The 24,025-nt window shown below is 37.4% G+C and overlaps 1 protein-coding gene and 1 pseudogene across 1 annotated transcript in view; both read right to left on the bottom strand.

The window, feature by feature from the left end:
• The window catches only part of HDAC9 (histone deacetylase 9), an 809,523-nt gene that overhangs the window by 265,925 nt on the left and 519,573 nt on the right, over positions 1-24,025 (bottom strand). The gene's annotated exons all lie outside the window — the stretch shown is intronic.
• Positions 205-904, bottom strand: LOC131422709 (BTB/POZ domain-containing protein KCTD5-like; annotated as a pseudogene).

Here is a 24,025-nt window from a genome sequence, read left to right as displayed (position 1 = left end):
GCCTCCCCCGTGGGGACGCCCGGCCTCGGGCAGCTGGTCCCGTCTCTCACCACCCACTTCACAGGCACAAAAGGATTCACATCCAGATCGCTGGAGACATTGTCAAAAGCAGGTTTCTTCTCACGGCCAAGCTTCCTCGACATGGCGGTTCCTTGCAACCTGGGAAAAGGTAAAAGGTTTCTTCAGCTGTCAGCACTGTGCTCCTCACGTGCTTGAACCCCGTTCTTGCAAAAGCTTGGCTTTCTCGCTGGACTCACTAGTCGTGCCAGACGGGGAGTTGGGCGGCTCCTTGGAAACCACACGGAGGAGCTCGGCCTTGTCTTCACCCCGCAGCTGTAGGAAGAGCCGGGGCTGGCCGGCCGCTCAGACTTCCAGCATCGGTCGTGGTGGACACCGGCCGCGCGAGCGCCTCCTCCCGACACTGAAGCACGCCGTACGGGTGCTTCACCGACACCCGTGATGTTTTCCTGTCTCGTTCTCTAATTTTGTCCTTTACAACTTTTATTCATGAAGTGATGTAAAATTCCGCTTCCTCCAACACTCCTTCCTCTGCGAGGACTTTGTTAATGACCAGCTTTCTGTGTCTCAGAGAGTTCAGCACCGGCCCCAAATAGGTCTCTGTGGATAAAATAGGCACCTGTTGCATCCTTGTCCAGGTGCAGGACAGGGTCGGCCTGGCACAAAAGGTATGGGAAGAATTTCTGGTCCCTGCACGGCGTCTGCCGCCTGGTGAGGAAGTAGGTGTCCTCCAGCTTGAGCGGGATCCACTTGGACATGCTACTGGGCACTGGGCACTGGGCCAGGGCATGGAGCCCCACTGCAGTGACAGCACAGGACGCCCTCCCAGCCCCGCTTCTAGGCGTCCCGGGGTCCACTGCAGAAGCTGGCAGTGATTCTCTCCCATGATCCCAGAAAGCCTTGCAACAGCCGCTCAGAGACCAGGTGAGTGCTTGCCGGGTGAGGGTGAAATGGGTGAAGGGGGGTCAAAAGGTACAAACTTCCAGTTATAAAATAAATAAATCCTGAGACTGTAATATACAGCATGGTGACTATAATTAATAATACTGTATTGTATATCTGAAAGAAAAAAAGTAATGAAGCATTGATGCATGCTGCAGCGTGAGCATGGATGAACCTTTGAAAACATTACGTTAGGTGAAAGAAGACAGTCACAAAACACCGTAGATTGTACAGTCCTATTTACATAAAATGTCCAGAATAGACAAATTTATGGAGAAAGAAAATCAATTAGTGATTCCCTAGAGTTGAGGCGGGGACAGTGGGATATTATTGCTAATGGGCACAGAGTTTCTTTTGGGGGTGATGAAAAGGTGCTAAAATTGACTGTGTTGATGATTGCACAATGGTGTGAATATGCTAAAAACCATTGACTTGTACACTGAAATGAGTCAACTGTATGGTATGTGAATTATATCTCAAGTTGTTTAAAATAACACTTTTTTCATGATAGTACAAAAGGTTTCTATGCCATTAACTCATTAAATTTATTTACAAATAATGTTTATTTCATCTCCCCTGTCATAATTTCTATTGTTATGCATATTTTGTAACATATATAATACATTGATGTAGTAGTACACATATAATGTGTATATATACATTTTTATATCTATTTATAAATCAATATAATGATTATATACATAAGTACGTGCCACAATATTTCTTTTGCTGTGATTAAAAAAATTGTAGACCAATGCATAAGAGTTGGAAGGTGAAGTGCTCCTTTTTTAAGTAAAAATTTGATGAGATAGAGGGTGCCTTTAACAAATATGTAAGACTGCTTATTATGTTCCTCTCCCATAACAATGGGCAGTATTTCTGAAGTCTACTGTGTAAGGGTGGCACACAGTCCAGGAGAAGCTGAATTAACAGATTTGTGCTCACCAACAACAGAAAGTGCTCACTATTTCTCAACCAACCTTCCTTCCAGTGCCGAGTGGTGGCCCCTTGTAGCAGAGGTCGGGCTCAATGTAGATGAATTATTACTCCCATGTATTCACTGGTTGCTTCCAGTGAGGTCAGGTCAGTCCCACTCCCTTCTTCTCAGGTTCTTATTCTAAACAAGAGTCTTTGTCTAGCATATTTTTCATGCCAGCAAACAATACACAAAAAAGCACAAAGGAAAGGTAAAATTTTATATATCGAATATTATTCTAATTTTCAAATCACGAGGAATCTTTCAATAACAATATGACTCACAAGGCAGGGCTGTGGGTAGCCGAACACTACAAAGCTTTCAGCTAAAGCATCACCAGCAAAATCAGAAAGAGTTGGTTTCAAGTGTTTATATATGTGCACAGTGGGAGTGTGTGTGGTGTGTAGTTACCCCATGATTCAGCATAGAGGCTAGAGGTTTATTTTAATTCTGTAAAACTGAACCTATTTAATAACATTCTTCCTCAATTGGGCAGAATGTTGGTAAAAGTTACTACCTATATACAGAGTATGTAAACAGCTTCTGATGCATTTATAGATATCCTCAGATATAAGAGTTCTGGGGGAAAATAGATTACTAACTTGGTTGCACTATGCATTTGTATCTGTAAAAGGGTGGTTTGCTTTAAAAATGTTTAAGATCCAGCCAATTGGAGCACTCCTGGAAAATGACCATTTTAAACCAATGGAGATTTTACTTTACTACAGAATACAAAAGAAACTACATTTGAATTTTTAAATTAAATAAGTAGTCTGTAATGAGTAATTTCTTTCACAATAAAAAAGAAAACAAGTTATATTTTTGTTCCTTTATTTGCTTTTCAGCTTCTACATTTTTACAATTGCCTGTAGAAAAAAAAAGTTCAAGAGAGCGGGTTGAAATTATTTTAATTACATAACAGCCCAGAGGAAGATGAAATTGTGCAATAGCTTAGACTAGCATCTTCTGTCTGGTTGGTAGCCAATGAACAGTACAGCATGAACCATAGAGCTCTGGTCTAGAAATAATAGCCTGAAGATAAAGGGGGAAAAATGGTTTCTGTTGACTGTGATGAATCTCTTGAGTATTTCCTTTATTCCTCCCCTTTGATAATTAGAGTCCAGATATAAAACAAATCATAATGAGAGAGAAGACAAGCAATATAAATCATTGCTATTTAAGACACATGAATTAGAAGGATTTATTTTGAATAGGTGTTCTCAGTCTAGGATCTCTGGAAGAATTCGAATGAATATAAAACCCCTGCAATTGTGTGCAAAGTTGTATGAGTATGCGCATCTGTGAATTTTCTGGAGACACAGTTCATAGCTTTCATCAAAAAGGTCTTTAATTTTTTAAAAAATGTTATGAATCACAGCTGTAAGAAAAAAATGCAATAAGTGGCCAAAATAATATCCCACTAATTACAACTTTTAGGTTTCTCTATTGATAAACCAGTTTTAATGATGACAATGTCATGAAGGGATTTTTTTGAAACCCATGGGTTTGACAAGTTGTCAAGTGAGTAGGATCAGAACTCTTGCAGAATCATGCAAGTTTTATACTCTCATCTCTCAGTGCAAAAAAGCATCTCACTAAACTCAACATTAAGAGAATCACCATATTTCACTACCAGTATCCAAATCAATTGCTTGTATGCAAATTACCAAACATGTCAAACTCCAGAAAATATGTGACTTTATGTCCATTTCACCCTCTCTCCCAAAGCATGCATGGGTCAAAGGCAAGATATTCCAAGTTTCTTTTGTCACCAAGCTAGAAGCCAATTACTGATAGCTCCCTGCTAAAATGTTTGGCTAACAAAAAAAGAAGGAGAAAGAATATTGTTTAACTTGCATTCCTTCTGGCATTTAACCACAAGCATCCTCTTAAAAAAGAAAGTTTTCCTCTTAAAATAGACAAGTGTTTGAGGAAGCACATAGCTCACCCCGTAGCATGTAAGAAAACATCTTAAATAGTATAAACACTTGTCACTGTTGGCCAGAGTTGAAAATTGCTGTTTCCTCCACAACCAGAACTTTAACAGTAATCCTAGGGTACACTTGCTAAGATGAATGTAATATATAATACACTTCAAAATACTTTGTTTAATTTTTGAAAGGAATGCTTTTGTAAATATTTCCTCAAACCTGAAAATAAATATCATAAAAAGATCATTGTAATTTAAAACAATTCTGTGATTATTTCTTGACTTTGGCGGAATTTAATTAATTAATCTATTCACTCATTCTCTGTATTAAGAGCCCACCAAGTGTTGGGCACCATCTTAGAAACTAGAAGATACAATGGTGAACAAAACAGGTACAGTTACCCTCCTATGGAGTTTACAGTCTAGTGAGGAAGACAAATATTCATCAAACTTCCGCATAAATAGATATAAAAAAGCAACTCAGGTAAGGACTATGAAAGGCTGGTATAGTGTCCTAATTTAAGAGAGTTAAGAAGAGCTTCTCCAAGGAAGGGCTATTTGAACCAAAAGATGAAGGATGAGGAGGATTTAAGCTCACTGAGAGGAAGAAGAATGTTCCATGTGAAGGGAACATCATATTTAGAGTGGCTCTGGTGGTAGGGCACATGGTAAGTACAATGGAACAGGTGCAGGTCAGCATGGCTATTCATAATGAGAGGAGGCTGCTGGTTCAAGGTGAGGCTGAAGGAGCAGGCAGAGTGAGTCTGTGCAGAATTTGCATCCTGTCTAAAGAGGCTGAATCTTAATCCCAAAAGCAAGGGCAAATCAATGAATAGCTTTAAGCTTTCAGCAGTTTGGGCCTGGGGATTGGACGTTTAGTGGAGTTGGTAAGAACAAAGTTGTATTTTGAAATGATCATTCCAGTAGAATAATAATCCATATTTTCTGTAGGGTAGGTAACTTAGTTTTCATACACCTCCTAACCCAACTAAATAAAGTTATGAAAAAGAGCATGGGATTCGGAGTAAAACTCCGAATGTTACAAATGTGTAAATTGGGAAAAATTTACTTAACCACTCAGAGCATCTTTATAAAATGAAGAAATAATAATGTGTATCTGACAAGCATTTTTCTTTAAGAATAAGTGATATATCTGCAAAATGAATAATTAATCAGAATTGTTATTTAAACTTGACTAGTATTATATGTTTTTCTATGTAGGATAAGGCAATTAATCATTAATAATAGGCCATTATTATCAGTGATTTATCTTTTAAAACCCAAATTGCCTCTCTATTAGCAAAATAACAGGCTGTTGTTGGGTCAGCATTCTGTGTTATCTCTGGTCTCCATGACTGGTGTCAGTCTAAAGGTTGTTCAACGGTGTCTGCCCACTTCAGCAACCATCAAATACTGGTGCTTCTCAGAGTCCATGCTTGTTTAGCTCCTTTGCTGGAATTATACCTGTGTTTATTTTTCTTACATATATTTTTATTGTGTTTTACTAAGATTTTTATATAATAAAGCTTCTTGTGTTAATGCCTTGCATAGTTATCAGGATGACAAGACTAAGCTTTGTAAATCTATTGTGATGGCTCTATTCTTATATCTTTTTTAGCAACTGGTTTCTGAAATATTCCTAGTCTTTACCCTCATGTGTCAATAATGGTTATCAGCTTACATATAATGCTCATCACCATACTATTAACCTTCCAGCACTGTTTTAATTAATAACTTGGCCCACAGAAACCAAAGGTGTGCAGATTCTGCTGAGTGATCTCATTAGTTGCCATAAATTGTTTTCATCTATCAATAGCCAAATTCCTTTATTACATTCACGATTATTTCTAGAACCCGTTGCCCACTGAATAGGCATATCGAACTCTTCAGTCTTGCTGTACAGCTTACACTGCTTTAGCCTCAACTTAGATTAACTTCAGCTACCTGATTTTAGCTTTGCCCATCAAATGGGCAAATTCCATAGTGTTTCTTATTACTATGGAATATCCTTTAAGGTTTTTGATTTTTTTCACCAAACTATTTTATAGTTTCTGAAATGGCATAGTGGTTAGCAGTACGGAGTCTAAAACTGGATTGCTTGGATTTGAATTCTAGCCCTATCACTTGTCAGCTGTGTGATTTTGGAGGAATTAATTAAATTTAGCCTCCTCATCTCTAAAGTGGAGACAGTAATATCACCTATGTCATAAGGTTTTCATGAGTGTTGAATTAGTATATAAAAGTACAAATTTTATAACAGTGCCTGGCATATACTGAGCACTATGTAATGTTAGTTGTATTTATAATGGTCGTGATCAATTTCACCAGCGTATATCAGCAATAACAGACATATTTGAAATTAATTATTTAACCTTGTAATGTGAAATAAATAAGCAGGGCAATGTTAATTGCACTTCTGTTGAAATTCTTAAAAAATATTTAATCAATATAGCATTTTGCTAATAATATTCTGATGATATATAAGAAGACCTTTCCATCTGTAGCTTGAAATAACAAATTAGTCCTTCAATGGGTACAATGATCTTATTACGGTAAGAATTGGTAAGAAATTTTTCAGTGTTTATCTATATCATAAAGAATATTTTTCATAAATTTTAAAAGCTAAATGATAATGTTTCTCAATTCCAAAAAGTTTTCCCAACAAATCTTCAACGACTCTATCTTCCCTGATATTGTCCTATTTGTTACACTTTACTGCACTTAAAATGTTTATTGATCTGCAGTTACCCACTCCTACCTCCATGAACACAAACCAATAGATTTATTTTTAAAATTCAAAAGGGGATACAGTTATAACTTAGTGTTAGCAAAAGAACTTTAACATATCTACAAAAGATAAACTCGTAATGTAATAATATTAGACAATGCTTAACAATTTAATTTAAGATCTTGTCTGGTATTATTTGGTTTTAGTATAAAAGATTCAATGCTAAATAGAATGAGCAGAGACAATGTAAATTTCACTAAAATAAGGTCCTGGCTTACATGAATAAACTCTTCAATTTAAAAGTTATTTTATCTCTCTGGAAAATATAAAATAATATTATAATCATGCACATTTGTGCACATATATTATTATTTATCCATAGAGTATTAAAAATTGCTATTGAAAAAGTACATTTATAATATAAATCTGAAAATATGCAATAAATATGAATAAGATATTAAAAGTGGTTTTATTCAATTATCACCAAACTTACTATATTTGATTTATCACATGTAAATGAACTTGCAATACCTAGTGTTTACTGGCGTGATTTTTCACCTGCTTGGTTCTTCAGCAAAAAAATAAATAATAATATTATTTGTTCACAGCTTGAGTAAAGGCTAAAATAGTTCTCATCATTATTAGATGGTAAGTTTGTTATTGGTTATACCTAGAAATTTTAAACCATACTTCTCTAGAACATGGGGTTTGAAGTAAGGTTGGTGGAGGTGGTTGTAAGTGATGAGGGAAGAAAAGAAAACTGAAAGTGTCTGGTTAATTAAAGACCTTGTTAACCATCTTTAGGAGTTTTAACTTCATTCTGAAGACAATGAGTACTCGCTGACGTGTTTTAAGGAGTGGAAGAGCATGATTATATTTGCATTTAAGGAGGACTTAATGATTCAGTTTAGTTGAATGGGGATTCAAAAGCTGGTTGTTGGCAGAGCTGATGAGCCATGACCAGTGTGCCATTGGGTGAGCTAGATATCCTTCATTCTGTCCTCTCCTCCCTATATGTGTTGGATATTTGCACTGATGGATATGAGTTTGCTTTGTGTTTTTTTGGTGAAGGAAAAAGGAGGAATTCTGGTGAGATATGAGAGAAGAGATGGGAAAAGGTGAGGAATGGAGAGCAGCAAACAAGTTTGCCCTGAGTTTGGCCCCAGTGAATGGTTATTTGAGCTCCAGGAGGTCAGGCCTTCAGATAAAAGGTGAAGGAACTGTTTCTGTATGAGATTTAAAGCACAAGCACTGTTCTTTTGGGCCTCCTATGGCAAAATCGGTCATAAAATTTGAAGGACGGCATTTTTCTCATTTTTGGCAGAAGATATCATTGAGGACTAAAGGAAATGAAGGGCCATTTGGCACTCTGATGGTTGTAAAGCTTTGAGAACCTAGGAGGCAACAACCAAAGTGTGGGCAGTGGTGGTGGGTATGGCAGATCATGGCAGGAGTTGATGGTTCAAGTGAGCATAGATTCATTCCTGAACACATGTGAGACTCCCTCAAAGAATACCCTGAAGTATTTGAGAGGCATTGAATCAGGCTCTTGTTCTGAAGTTATGGTGTTGGGAACTATCATGACAGCAGAAGGTGGGTAATCGGTGCTAATGTGACCTAATTTGTAACCCAGCCACATGGGTTACAAATGAACCCAAGGAGTCAGACTACCAGAGACAGTCAGGACACTCTACAGTAATCCGGTTGACAGAGCTGGCTGGTCAGAGCTAGGATTGCAGCAGTGGGTTGAAGAGAGGAAGATGGACCCATGAGATATTTGGCAGACAGAATCAACATAATTAGATGAATTGAGAAGATGTTCTCTACTTGAGGGGAATGGGGAGCAATGATGAAGAGCATGGACTCTGAAATCAGACTGTTTTGGGTTTATCACTCACCAGCTGTGCAAGGATAGGCAAGTTACTTAACTTCTTGAAAACTCAGTTGTCCCATTTTTTGAATTTGTAAATTTTGAATAATAATAATAACTATTGCATAGAGATTCTTGTCAAAATTAAATGAGATGATCCACCTAAATATTTAGCACAGTGCTAGGCACATTCTAGCCACTCAGAACACAGTTATTACCATACCTGCAGAGAGTATACAAATTACAAGTAAATCAAATTGTTAATTTTAGAAAGTCCTATTTGTATGCAAATTTGAAATGTATGTCATTTACAATTGTTAGTTTAAAATTCATATTTATTTATATGTATAAATATACACACATACCTACAAATATACAATTGGCTAATCTTTGCCACTGAATAGTAAAGCAATAAAATGTGCTATATGGACTTTTTTCTCTGTTCCACATGCTCTTTGTTGTTTAAACTCATATGGCTTTCCTTGTTCAGAGTATAGCACATAATTTTTCACTTTACTTAGATTATCAAAGAGCATCTGATGTACTTTCAACTCTTAGGTATGAATGCTAGTCATCTGTAAGATGAACAGACGTCTCAACATAGGCACTATCTCCAATATGCTGACTGTTGATGGGCTAATATTCTGAATATTTAATGACTTTTAGCCTTTGATTATGCATGAATTTGTTCCTACCAGAATATGTATGTATGTATGTGTATATATGTGTGTGTATATGTATGTATGTATGTGTATATATGTATGTGTGTTTGTGTACATCTGTGGGTGCATATGCATGTATAAACATGTAAAATAATAGTTTGGAAGTGAGATTATAAACTTACATTCAAGATTTCAAATAATTAAATAGATATAAAAGTAACAGAGGATGAAACATTTACAAGTTGTGATTACAAATATTCAAAATCTTTCCTCCTTGTTATTTCTCAGGAGACACCTCTGTAGGAGGGCCCTGGCAGAACCCTGACTTAGGTCCTGGGATGGGGTAAGGAATAGAATCACAGGGCAAGGAAGGTGCCTTCTGACTTGTATGATAATCCCTTAAATTACTTAAATTACTCAGTTTGCTTCTAAACCTGTGAGAGAGAAGAGTGAGTCTATTTTGTTCACTATTGGATTCCCCAGTCACAGATACAAGCATATTGGTGTACTTGGTAAATATTTGTTGAATTAAACCATTGTATTTGGGGTTTCTAAAACTCTGAGATATATTTTTAAATTTTAATCTAGCTCTTTAAAAAAAACTTGTTAAATAGATACACTTTAACCCATTTTACCAATGAGAAAATTGTTCTCTAACATGAAAGTGACTTGTTCACCTTATAGAGCAATTAGGTATCTGGAATTGAAACAAGATCTAGCGTTCTTTTTGCTTGGTTGGGAGTCTGTTTTAACATCTATATGTTATTTTCTTAATAATATTTCAAATTATATACATGTACACGTGTGTGTGTGTGTATGTATGGTAAGAGACAGAAAAACATTGAGAGAGAGGGAAAGAGAGAGAAGAGACAAGGGGAAAGAATGCTTTAATCTACATGGATTTTTTGTTTGATTTTGTGAGAGTTTCTGTGTTTCACATTTGACCAGAAGTTGTGTTTCCACCGTCCAGTGACTGTACTAGTTGGGAGAGTCCTTGGAGACACCAGCTGACCTACACCTCTCACCTCCACCTAGCGCTCTTTCATCCCTATTACCTCCCAATACCCATTCTTAGGCCAAACCTCTCATTATTCAAGCCTTCTCACTCCCTCTCTCCCGTTACCTCTGCTTGTAGACCACATTGTTACTTCCATTCCCTTCAGCCCTCTTCTGGCTCTATTTCTAGCATAAACTACATTGTTTATCACTCCAAACACTCAAAATAATGGTATTTTTGCAGGGACTCGCTGTAAATCTGCAACCTTCTGACCAGTCTCACTATTTGCTTTCTTTATTTTTAAATTAATGTTGCAGAGTGCTGCTAGAGAAAGCCATATGGATACAGAAATAGGTGCCCTTCGTTAACAGTTCAGTCTTCAGCCTCAGCTGGCCTCTCAAGTCAGCTGGACAATCTGTCTATGTGTCCCAAGTCCCTTTCCTCCCTCTTTTCCCTTAGCAGCCCTTCCAAATCCCCATCATTCTCCGTAAACCCTTGACCCCACTCAGCAAATGACCTCACCTTCTACTTCACAAAGGAAATAGAGGCCAACAGACAGCAACTCCCTCGACTTCCTGCCCCCTCCTCTACATTCTTATCAGCACCCACATCCATCCTTACCTCTTTTCCTCATTTTTCAGTTGAAGCGATGTCTCTCCTCTTAGCCAAGGCTAATCCCACCACCTGTGATCTGGATTCCATCCCCTCCCGCTCCCTCAGGGACGTGCTGCATCAATCATCCATGCTTCTGTATCTTCAGCTTCTCGCCGTGTACTGGCTCTCTCCTCTCATCTTACAAAAATGCTCTCATCACTTCCAACTCAAACACAGACACACACACACACACACAAACACACACACACACACACACTCCTTTCCCCTCCCTGAATTCTCTTCAAGTTACTGCCAAAAACTTTCTCTTTTCTTTCTCAGCCAAGCTTCCTTAAAAAAAAGTTTTCCTCTGATTTTAAAAGTAATACATGCTCATTTTAAAACATTTGGAGAATAAAGATTTTCAAAGAAGAAAATAATAATTGCCCGTAATATACACCACCCAGGAATGACAACTGTTATTATTTTTGTTTTGCGGTTTTAGTTTTGTTTTTTTCTGCCTATAAAAATATTGGGTATCGTATTGCGTAAAGGCTCACATCATTTTTTTCACTTACTGTGACCGTTTTTCTATAGTCTTAAATACTCCTCACAAACATGTCTGATAGTGGTTGTATATTATTGCATTATATTTGTAACAATGTAAATACCTGCTTTATTAGACTGTTAGACTGTTTTCAATTTTTCTCTTCTATAAATAATCACAAACATGCTTCCTAAAGACAAATCCATACTTTTTCTCTTCTCCCATTCACTTCTCTGCCCAAAACAATCTGTCTTCTACCTCCTGCACTTGAGATTTCTCTCATTAAAGTTACCAATGACTCTACCACTGTTAAAGAGATTGGTCTGGTTTATCTTACTCAGCTTCTCTGAGGTACTTGACACTGTTAGCAGTTTTCTCTTTGAAACAATCTTCAGCTCTGGCTTCCAAGAAACCATCTCCCTGCTTTCCACCCTTCTAGTTCCTCCTTATCATCCCCTTTGCACTTTCTTCTTCCTGGCCTTGCCATTGAAAGTTGGCTTCCCTGGATCTCCGTCATTAGCTCTTAGCTCTATTTCCACACTTTCTTCCTGGGTTTGACCCATGCCTCCTCCTTCACTTATATGCTGCTGGTTTCCAAGCTGTACACCCAGCCTAGCTTATCTCCTCTGGGGAGCCTTTTCTACCTCTCAGTCATGCACTCTGAATTGTTTTTCCTTTTCTAAGCTCTTATGGCATCCTACACCTAACTCTATCATGGCATACATCACTTTCAATTTAAAGTGTTGGTTGACTTGACCTTCTCTTTCCAGAGTTTCTCAGCCTCAGCACCATTGACATTTGGGGCCAGACAATTCTTTGTTGTGGTTGCTTTGTCCTATGTATTGTAGAAAGTTTAGCAGCATCCTTCACCTCTAGCAACTAGATGTCAGTGGCAACCCGCCCCAGTTGTGATCATCAAAAATGTCTGAAGACATTGCCAAACTCCCCTGGGGACAAAATCCCACCAGATTGAAAACAACTGTGCTAGACTGTGAGCTTTGCAAAGGTAGGACATGTATATTCATCACTTTTTGCCCAGTACCCAGCTCAGCATATAAATGATGTCAAACAAAGAAATGGGACAAAATATAATGTAAAACTGGGAAAAATAAAAATCAATGGGATTAAGTTATTGTTTTTATAAAAAAAATTTTATTGTCAAACATCAAGCAAATAATATACTACTAACAAGTTTCCTTGATCCATGGTAGGTATTAAAAATAAACAAAGTCCTTAACCTCAAGGAGCTTACAATTTTGGAGGCAAGAGATGAGTCAGCCATGCAATCAGCATGCATACGGAAACTCAACTATACAAATGAAATGTTAGGTTTGCTATGCAATTTGGAAATATTACTGCTCAGGAAGAAGAAAGCTAAACAGGAAAACTTTCGAAGGAACTAGACCTTTTACCACATGTGAACAAAAGTCCTGGTTGGCACAAAGGCAAGAGGGATGTGGTGTTGTCCAATCCTATAGGAAAAACTGGGGGATGCTTTCAAACAGATGGGTCAGGATCTAGGTCTTCAAGGACACAAGTCTGCCCAAACATCAATGAGATTATTCCTTTCAACTATAGGGTTAATTTAGCTACTGAGTATAGCTTCATGTTTTGCTCCAGTGAAAACATTATAATGCCTAGAGTTTTAAATTAATTCAATTCAATTAATAAGCATGCATTTGTGTATTGGGTTAATCATTGGAATATAAAATGCAGACCTATTTAGATAAGCAGATGTGAGCAAATGAGAGGAATCATGCTTCACACACTATCCCAGTTGTTCTCAATGGGGGCAAATTTTGCACCCCAAAGGACATTTGACAATGTGTAGAGACATTTTTGGTTGTCTCAACTGGTGATGGAGTAGGGAAGGGGTGCTACTGTCATCTAGTAGGTAGAGGTGAGAGATGCTGCTAAAATACTAAAACGCACAGGACAGCATCCCACAACAAAGAATTATTGGGCTGACATTTTGGAATGTCAGAAGTGCTGAGGTTGGGAAACCCTGTTCTATCTCATGCTTGTGGATCCACAACACCAATTAGCATGTTAAAGGATCCAGACTCCTGCAGTAAAATAAATAAATAAATGTTAATGAATAAATATTTATTTAACGTCTTTAAACCCAGGATCTCATCAGATTATTTTATCATGAACCCTGACAATATATTAGATATATTGGGTAAAAAATATTCAACAAAATAAAAATATATTAAAAATAATTTTACCTGTTCCTTTTTATTTTTTAATGTGACTACTAGAAAATATAAAATCACATGTGTGGCTCATGTTATATTTCTATTGGCCAGCACTAATCTATACTATTTCTTCATTTCACTAAAATAAAATATTCCATTTCCTGTAAAATGTTGAATCCTTTTTTAACCAATGGCAATTGATACTTTACTCCTCTTTCCCCCTCTATCTTCAGTTATTATACTGTAGTTTAGTATTTAACTGCTAGTCATAGGTAGGCTACATAGATTTTTTTTTTTAATTTATTATCCAATCTGTGTATATGCAAGAGAATACCTCTCCTGCTGCTCAGATGTTTCAAGTCAGATTTAGAGTGTTTTATCAGCTATTGAAATCACTGATATATTTATACTTTGAGCAAATTCTTGACTTTATACTTGCTCCAAATCCTAATTTTGAAGTAACTAAACGGAATAGAATATCAAGGTCGAAGCAGATGAGAATGTCATTTGAGAATATCCAGTTGTCACCCAAGGATACGGCTGTCAATGAGAATGTGTCAGTCATTCTAGGAAAATCCAGAGCTACAAATTCAGTTTAGTTAGAATCACTTCTTAAAATTTTGGAGGAAAAATGGATTGCAGCAAGGGCTTATGTTGTACATGGAAGAATGCTGAATATTTAAGTCACAAAAGGTAAGGAAGTGCTCACAATACTTGTAGTATTTCTAAACAAGGAAAGTCCAAAATCTTCCAAAGTCGATAAGTCATGCAGGAAGAGAGTGTGAGCAAAAGTAGGGACAGCCTATAAGCTGCGCCTTTGTGAACCTAAGACCCCCTTTTTCTGTGTGTGGCAAGTTCAATCGTGCTAAGGCTGTGCTTGCAGGCAGGCCAGGCAGAGCATGCAGGTGCCACTGGGTCCTAATTACAGCAAGGACACTCCTGGGCGATCAAGAGGATCTAGCAGATGACATTTGCATGGGAGCAAGGTATGCTTCTTGTTTTGAAGGGCTGTTTTTGATATTGTTTTTCTCCCAGCCCCCCTCCTCTCCTCGCACAGGAGTGGCAGGGATGCCACATTAGTCAAGGCAGGACAAGGTCAGGGCTTGGCCTAGGATCTGGTTGTGGGAATACGCAAAAGGAAGTGGCTAAAATTAGTAATGGACTGAATGTGTGCCTGTGTTGTGGAGAAAGGGGAGACAATGGAGAAGCAACTCCAGGTCAATACATTTGTATTGTTCTGGAGGAGGAAGTAAGAATATAACACTGCCCAGGAGGGGAGGGGAAGTCTTCGGGGGTGGGTATCACAGTTTTCTTCCCTTTTATTTTCAGACCTGTCTGCTAATCTCATTGCATTGTTTTCTTCCCAACTCTTCCAGTTTGGAATCCTTTGTAAATATGCTATAATATTTCATGCATTAGCTCACTACATGTAAAAAAAAAAACGAGATAATATTTAAAAGATGGAATTGGGAACATACCAGTTTGTGCTTCTATGTAGAAAAGTAGGCAAGAGTTTCAGACAGAGAAATGTAAGCGTAGATTTGCTCTAACATATCTTTGCCTTCTTAAAGGTCAGTTATTAATTTGCACAATTGTACATCTGATAATGAGCTTTCACCATTATTGTGATGTTTGATGTATTTTATTTAATTTCAAAAATTAATTATTTGGGGAAACTGCATCCCAATATATGATATCCATAAAAATGTGATGGAAATAGGAAATCACGGATGTCATTACATCACAGCTTACAAAATACCATAATACTTTTAATTTTTTTGGTTTCCTCTGAGCTCACGTTCAAAAATAAAACATTTAAAGTATTGCTTTATATTAAATGAACATTAGAAAATCAGAATTGTGTTTCTTTTATTAGGAAAAATATATATATTATACTCAGAGTATCTGGTTTTCTTTGATTCGATTTAGAGAGTTTTAGAAAAGAATAAAATGAAACAGGTTTTGAAGAAGAGGTCATTGAAACAGATGTTATCTACCATAAAATGTTCAATATTTTCTTGAATTCTTATGGCATTTGTCGTTCAAATGGAATAAGTGTAGGATTCATATAGTATGTGTGGATTTCAAAATATGTAATTGTCATTCAAATGGAATAAGTTTAGGATTCATATGGGATGTGAGGATTTCAAAAGACGTGGCTTTTCTTTACTCTTGCAGCAAGAATTGCATACTTTACAAGCGGATGTTTAAAGTTAGGCAACAGCTTACTAAATATGAAGACAAAACCACAATTTTTGTTGCAAAGAGGAAAATGTGGGCAGAGATTTTTGATAAATGTCAGAGTGAAATGTTAATTCTAATTGTTCCTGTCGAGTTGTCCTTGATTTGTGACAGATTTGTTATTATGCAGATTTGCTAGCTGCCACCACCCATGTGGGGATTTCACCCTGTGAAGTTACCCAGATACACCCTCTTCTCCATCTCACCTCTTTACTCCTAATTAGCTTGTCCCTGGGTTCTCTCAGGGTAGCATTATGGTTGTCCTGAAGTGTTTTTGATTCTGACCCACTAACAAATTAAGCCATCTAACGTTCAGCGAAATCACAAATTTAAGTCATAGAAATGGTAAAGCCTTACAGGCAGCATCCCACAGTTATGCTGACTCGACAGTCGCTGACTTGCATACTGCTCACCCCATCCACTTTCTGGAGGTGTTGCAAGCACAGCATATCCATAAACTCACTTACAGTTTTGGCTTTTGTGTTTTAAGTTCTCACTATGGCCCCTGAGTGCCTTTTTCTTGAAGTAATAACAGCACTAGGGGCAGGCAGAGCAATCCGGTTGTCAGTATGCAACGAAATTTAGCAGGTCTCTGAAAACGCAGACACAGGAAAACTGGAGAGAGGAGGAAACAACCACAGAAAGATAGGTCTGGCACGGGCGCCAACAGCCTGTCCCTTTACTTGGGCCGGCAACATTCCGACTGACCCAGAATCACACTTTCGGTCTCCTTCCTCGCGCCCAAATTGTGCCTAATGTGCAACATATCAGGAAGGTTTCAACTGCTTTTTGTGGTAGAAATAAGTAAATAGTAAGAAAAAGGGGGAAAGCGATGAAGAAAGGCAACTAACATCACTGAGGCTTTCTGTGTGTCCTTTGAGTTGCCACCTTTTTTTAACTCCACGTCATTCCCATGGAAACACAGAAAATTGGAGGATTTTGTTCAAGGTAACACACTAATTAACAGAGTCAGAATTTTAAACCAAGTGTTTCTCCACTATGCGTCCTCCTTCCTCCACACTCTTTCTGGACGGATTTTTGGGAAATCTTATCTATACGATATCACAGATCCTTGGGAATCTAGAATGTCTTGGTACATCTAATGGATGTTCCCCATCCATTTCATATATGAACTAGGCATGTTATTGAGAGATGCTTTTATCCACAATTACTCTCGGTTCTGTCTTTCCAAGATGAGAAGGCTATTTGGAATCCATTCTGATTTTTTAAAAATTGCGATTTCAAAACAATATTGTATATTCTATTAGGTAAAACATGCAATATATGTATATATATTATATTTTTAAGAGATGCTGATAAAGTCATTTATCCTTAAGAAACTGCCTTCATCTAAAACCACATGTAAATACTAATCAGTTGAGTTTCATAGTCCTAGTGTAAAGTAAATTGTTATCTTTTTAAAAACAGATGGCATTACAGGATAAATTTCTGTGATAAATAAGAGAATTAAAAAATGTCTTTTGGCATGCCAGATTCAAGTTGTGTTAAACACACGCATTCATTATTCTCATAAATGTCTCAAAGGACCAGAAGGATATGCCAAAGCTGGGAGAAAGTCTAATTATCCCATAGGGTTGGGATTTTTTCTTTTGTTTTGCTTTGTTTAAAGAGGAAAAAAAGAAACACTATGCCATGGTTCTTTTCAAAAACAATTTTCTATATATTCAGGTTTATTGACCCTCATATGAATTTTGTAGAAACATAAATGTAACAATTATTAAAATTTTTTATTTAGGTTCTGTATTTGTCTAATTGAAATGGATTGCAGAAATTAGGGAGATGATGGTGGTATAATGTAGCAGTAAGGGCCCCAATGAGTCATTCCTTCCTACATACATGCCCTTGGGTAGTTCTTTCTCATAGTAACTCTGAGCTTGGCCATGTGATGTGCTTTGACCAATGAGATAATAAATAGCAAATGTGACAGAAGCAGACGCTTGACAAGTGCTTGATCACTGAGGCAACCCCTTCTGGGTACTGAGACCCAGAAGTATGGGTATGCCACACTGCCTGAGTACGCCAGGGATAGGCCCCTGGAGATGGGAGACGATGTAGAGAGGGGACCCAGCATTCTCAGCCATGTCAACTTCCCCAGAGGAAGGGTGAGGGAGGCCATTCTAGACCCTTCAGCCCTAGCTGAGCTGGCCTAGAACAGAAGAACCACCAGCTGATCAGCAGATTCCTGAGAAATAATACATGTTTATTGTTGTAAGCCACTGTGTTTTAAGGTGCTTTGCTACAGAGCAAAAGTTAACCAACTCAATACTGTTCTTCCAAAAATGTAAATATAAATCCAAGTAAGGCTTGGAGTGATTGAAAACTGTTACTAACTCACAGAGTTAAGAGACAGTCTCACTCCTGATCTCAGCTTGATAAACAGATTAGCCATCTCAGTTACTTTGCAGGGAAACTAAATTCTAGAAAGGCAATCCCACTATCACCAATCTTTATGCAACAGGCTGCAGGGGACAATGAGGGGTTTCAGGGGGTGTCAAGTTAAGACAGTAAAGACAAGGCAGCTCATTCATAAGACTCTTGTATGTTTCACAGAAATCCAAAGACTTCAAAAATACTCTGGCTCTCTGTTTGTCAATTTCTCTCTCTCTCTCCCCCTCCCTCTCTCTCTCTCTCTCTCACACACACATACACACACACACAGGGCAGTGCAAGTAGAGGAAACATTCAAATTCCTTAAGTGTTCTAAGACCTCAAAACTTTCAGAAGTGTACCTCTCCAAAAAGGAGACATTTTTTCTTCTTCTCGTAACTTCTAATGCCAGGACAAGCTTGCCCATTATGCTGTCACCATTGTCTACGAGACAATATTCTGGCTATTGCAGAAAAACATGGTTTTGAAGAACATTTAGTAATATGAACCAATGCTAAAATGTATACAGAACAAAGCCTACTTTACAAGATTGTACATTTAATATGAATTCAATTTTATAAGAATTCTATATGTTTTATATATAAAATAAGCAAAACTAAAAAGACTTTAAAGAAAATGCACCCAAGTAGTAAAGGACTTGATGGAATTATAGGAGGTTTTTGTTTTCTATTTTAATCCTCAGTAGTAGTAAAATATATATAAAATATAAAATAAGATAAACTGGAAATCAGTGGGGGAATATCATAGTGTATAAAATAGTATTCTAAGAACCATTTAGGGAAAAAAATCAAGAAATTTAGATCAAATTATAGATAGTGGACATTCTAGGAGTAAGCGAGTGGGTGTACATTACAGTAGTAAAAGCGTGTACAGATTTTGTATAAATAAATAAATAAATTGATAGATAAAATTGCACGCCATACAAGTGCTTCTAAATTTTGTAATCATGTTCTTCTACACTAATCTTTTTTAGTACCTATTTCTTACTGGCATTAAGAATCCCTCACTGGAAACATATCAAACCGCTTCACAGTTCCCACTAGTATTCTACATTATTTCTGTCCCCCTCCCACACCATCTCTCTCTTTTTTAAGATTCTAATGCACAGAGAAGGTAAGAAATTATTTAAAAGCAACTCACTCAATCATTGGAATGTTTGGAAATGTTACCCATTACTCAGACTTCCAGTCTAAGCCAGTACCCTAGAATTAGACCCATGCAGTCCCCCACTATTGACTATACCTAAAGCAGGATACTGAAAACATAATGGTGTTGAGAAATGCAATTTTAAAATAAGGCACAAATCTGAAGTCCGAGGTCTCAATGGTTGCCCCAGACTGCAGATTTGAGATTCCTGAATCACTGCAGTGCCACGCATTTGTGTGTGCTTTTTAGGTCCTGTAACAGATTCTAAAGATGAATTCATGTGCACTGTCAAAAAGTAATCCTCCCGAAGGTATAAATGGGAAATTTACTTTTTCCCAATAGGATGACTGTATGAAACTTGTTGCTAACCTTTTCAGCCTTACTACATGGCAGAGCGTACCATTTTTTGCTGAAATCTTTTGCAAATAAAATGTGACTTGAATTTTTAACAACTAATGTGATGCAAGAATAATGAATATTGTAACAGAAAAACCAGAGAAATCAGAGTTGCCTCCTCCCTGAATGCAATATCCACCAATACTGACCACAGTGACCTTTCTGGGAAAAGTCACTTCCATTGGACAGGGCAGTGGCCGCAAGGCAGCAAAACACCACTCAGAGTAATTCTTTACAGATGCCAGGAACCGGAAGTTTCAAGGGGAAAAATGAAAGCCATTCACTCTTCCAATGACATAGGCCTTTGATACCACAAAGCCATTTGGGCTGAGAGCTCCAAGGTCAGGAAGGCACGTAAAGATTGGTGATTAGAGAAATACTATATCAGCAAAGTGTGGCAAGCTATTAAAAGAAACTATAGCTTTTATGATTGTGTCACTGAAGCTCCCCAGGGCTATTTGTATTAGATATTGAGTTAAGCATAACTTACTTAGTCCCAGCATTCCAGAAAACATTTTGATGTCAGCTACTGCAGGAAAGTAAACACAAAGCAAAGGAGGAAACAGAGCTGATCTCGAACAGATAAAAATGGCGTAATTTAATTTTCTGAACCCGGGCGTTTTAGAGCATTAAGAATGAGGAATTTTAGAAAGATCCTTTCAAGTTGAAAAATCAAGTTTATTTAGGCATTCTGTAGAGGGGGAGAGATGGAGCACAGGGCTTACCTTATCAACTCGTTGAACATATATTAACTTCTGATCAAAAAATATTTTTCATGTATTTAGTGAAATATTCCTAGGGTTGTATCTGCATTTATGATGATGGATACATTTCCCTCCTGCTCCCATGACTTAATAATCACGTAATTTTTGTTTGTGCATCTTCTCCTAGTGTGTCTGATTTTAGCATTATTCATGATATCATTGGTTCACGAGATGTTTAGGGTTCACTCATACACTTCCACGACTACCATCAAAATTCTTTTTTTAAGACAAGGCTTTAACACTGACCACACTCAGCATGTGATATCCAGCCATAAAATGAAAATGTGGGCAGTGATGAGCGTACCAAAAAATCTGTTTACTTCCATTTGAACCAGAGAAAGGAATGCTTGAATGCTGAACTCTTGGCTCATGTCAAGATCCCTGAGAGGAATTTCCTCATGGGTCCTCTGGAGACAGGGCAAAACCTGGTGACTCACGGGACAGATAATAGACATCTGAACACATTAAGAATATCAGTGGCTAAAAATGAACCACTTTAAACAGTCTTAATAGAGCTGACATTGCGGTTGAAAGGAGTTGGAGGGGGACAATGTTTTTACCTAAAGCTTTAGATGTTACCCAAAGGAAGAAATATTTGCTATCTTTGCAAAACAGCAAGGTAATTACAGAGAGAGAAAGAGAAAGAAGGAAATATGTAAAAATGTAAACAGCGCTTGCCTCTAGGTGGTGGGATTATGGGTGATTTTTCACTTGCTTCTTATACTTGTGTTTCTGCCAAATTTTCTGCAGGGGTTATGTGCTCCTTCCGATTAAACAATAAAAGAGGAGGAAAACACACAAATGAGTAGGAAAGCACATAGGCCTTTGTAATGTAAAAGACACGCAAGGATCCCATCTCTCATAGGCTAGGCCTTGCCATGGTGAACATCTGCCTTATGAACATCTGCCTTGACATAATCTCAGAAAACCTGCTCCAGGGTTTACTGGCTGCTGAAGGGAAACGGCTGGACCATTTTTAGAAGGGTATTCTTACAAGTTCAGCGTTTGGGACTTTGATTGCATTCCTTAGACAGTCGTTTACTCTTAGACCAACTCTAAGCATTTGCATTTGTGTCTTCACTAGCAAAGGAACTCTCCTGGTTTCTTTTATTCATTTCTTCTCAAAAAGTTGTTTCTGTCTGTTTGTGGGAAACTGATAACTCCCCAAAATATTTCGTAATCATATCTCTTGCCTAAGGCTGATGATGTTCAGTGAGCATGTGATGATTCCTATTGCCACTATCCTATCAGTTTGATCACTGCCATGCCAAATGGTTAAATGTTGTGAATACAACCTGTAAATGTATAGCCATACAATTCCTCGTTCAGATGACCTCGGGTTAATCATTGTAGTGGTTATATTATATAACATTTTCTATTATATTATGTAATAATTACAACATACATTTATTATATAGTTATATAAATATGCAGCTATAATATAGTTTTATATTTTGTGGTGGTTTAAGATAATTTAATTATAATTTCACAGCCAGTCTTTTTCAGTGATTAGTTTGAAATAAAAATCTGTTTGGTTTAAACAAGTTATCATTTTGGAATACTGTGTAAACATATCCAGTGAATGGTCACTCCTGATTGAAAATACTAAGGAAAAGAAAAAAATGATATTAAAAGCAAAAGCATCCTATCACATTTTAGCTATATGTTTCCTAAATCAGTATAGTGTTAGGGGAAGAGATACTAAAGGTTCTAACTTTTAAAAATAAAGTAATAGTTTCAATGCACTCAGCAAAATAATCACATGTGAAATAGTCACAGAAACATTTTACCGTATAGGTACAGTATATGCAAAATACTATCAAGAAAATAAATAAAAATGTAAGAGAAAACCGAGACATTATTCTTTAGGTAACTGATTTTTCTAAGAAAAGGAGTAATTCTTAAGGGTGTGCTGTTTTTTTTTTTTTTTTGGTTGTTGTTAAAGAAAGTTCAGGTGAAGATAAGCTCCAGTTGGACAGTCATAAACCACCCATTCATTCTAAATTCAGAATACTAAGTAACATAAACTTGACATCAAGGTAAAAATAAATCCTGTATCTCTAACGTTGGCAACATTTTGAAAACACTGATGAGATTATCGAGCAAACTGTCTGTTCATTCTTTCATGGTTGCTCTCTAAGTCCCATTCTGGTCATTGAAAGTTGTCACTAAGCTGTGCGAGGCTCCTTCTGTGTACTTCAAGGGAAGCATACACTATTTCAAAATCAATCTACTAAAACGCTGAGTAAACATGAACTGTGTCATGTAAACACAATCCTCATCTATTGCTGAAATTTTTATGTTGATATTATTTGGTAAATAGTGTGGCAGAAAAGACAGGGAAACACACAGCTCCTCCATGACTCCAGTATTCCCTCCATGTGTATCATCTCATGTTCCCTCCCCAAGGAGTCCATGTACAGACATAACATGATTCTTTTCTAACTTGAGTGGTAGCCCAAGGTACATCTGCAGATGTAGTTGCTAATGGTGTCATCATTTTTGCCCTGTCACACTAAGGACCACTTGTTCAGTTGTAAGACTGAGTTTTCTCAAGTCATCTTGGTTCAAGAGATCTAGTTCCAAGATGTACTAAAGTGCACGACTTCAATTGTTTAGAAAAATGCTTATGCCTCACTTATGTCCTTGCTAATTGCATACAGCAGCCTTCAAACTAAATACTATTTGACTTCCTTAGATAAAGCATCAAGAAGGCTTAGCATTTTAATAAAAATAAAAACAAAATGTCACCCCCATGCCTATGTAAATTAGAGAAACAAGGAGTAGAAGGGAGGAAATATCGAACACAGTTTCTTTTATTAATACTTTTAAATAGCAGAGAAACTCTCCCAAGGATACAGCCTCTTTGAAGATAACGTTCCATTTGCATAAAGTGGAGGGGCCTCTTTAATGCAGTTTTCATTATCTTGACTCCAAAGTGACTGATGTCAAGATCAAGGGAGTCAATCAGGGCAGATACACTCCAGGACACCGCAGAGAAATAAATCAGCCTATCCTCTCCACCCGGGAGAGTCCCGCTCCAGGAAGGGGATTTGTGAATCTCTTTTCTAAAGCAGGAGGCCAAGTTCCATTATTGTGAGGACTGACTCTCACTCATCCCTTAGAAGTCTCTCATTCTTTATGTTAATTGGGGTCCCCTGCATCAGTTATCTAATAGGCTAATGAAGTTTGGAGATAAACCAGTTCTTGGCCATTTCTTGCCCTCTGAACACTCTCGGGACACTAACTCCATTGAGCCTTTTATCTCATTATGTTAAAGAGAAAAAATTAACTCTGAAGAAAATGAGATAACAGCTCCTTGGGTGTTAGGTGAATGTGGTATGGGTCTTCTTGTGACCAGGAGGGGACAAAGAAAGGAGGAGAAATTACCACATTCATTAAATCCTATGTGACAATTAACCTTTGCCTATCTCAGCCGTCTTCTTCCATCTATAATCGCATTTTGGCCATGGAGTGTCTGTCCATTGGCCTCTTCTTTTTTCAGGCTCTGTTATCTGATTTATTGCATGATGCAGCAGGTCTACCCAGTCATCATAGGTGTGGGCGAATTAAAAATGTCATCGTTTGGTCTTTATTTCACAACCTTGAC

The sequence above is a fragment of the Diceros bicornis genome, chromosome 3 (assembly GCF_020826845.1).
Source record: "Diceros bicornis minor isolate mBicDic1 chromosome 3, mDicBic1.mat.cur, whole genome shotgun sequence".
Taxonomy (NCBI): Eukaryota; Metazoa; Chordata; class Mammalia; order Perissodactyla; family Rhinocerotidae; genus Diceros; species Diceros bicornis.
This window is presented reverse-complemented; position numbering and strand designations above follow the sequence as displayed.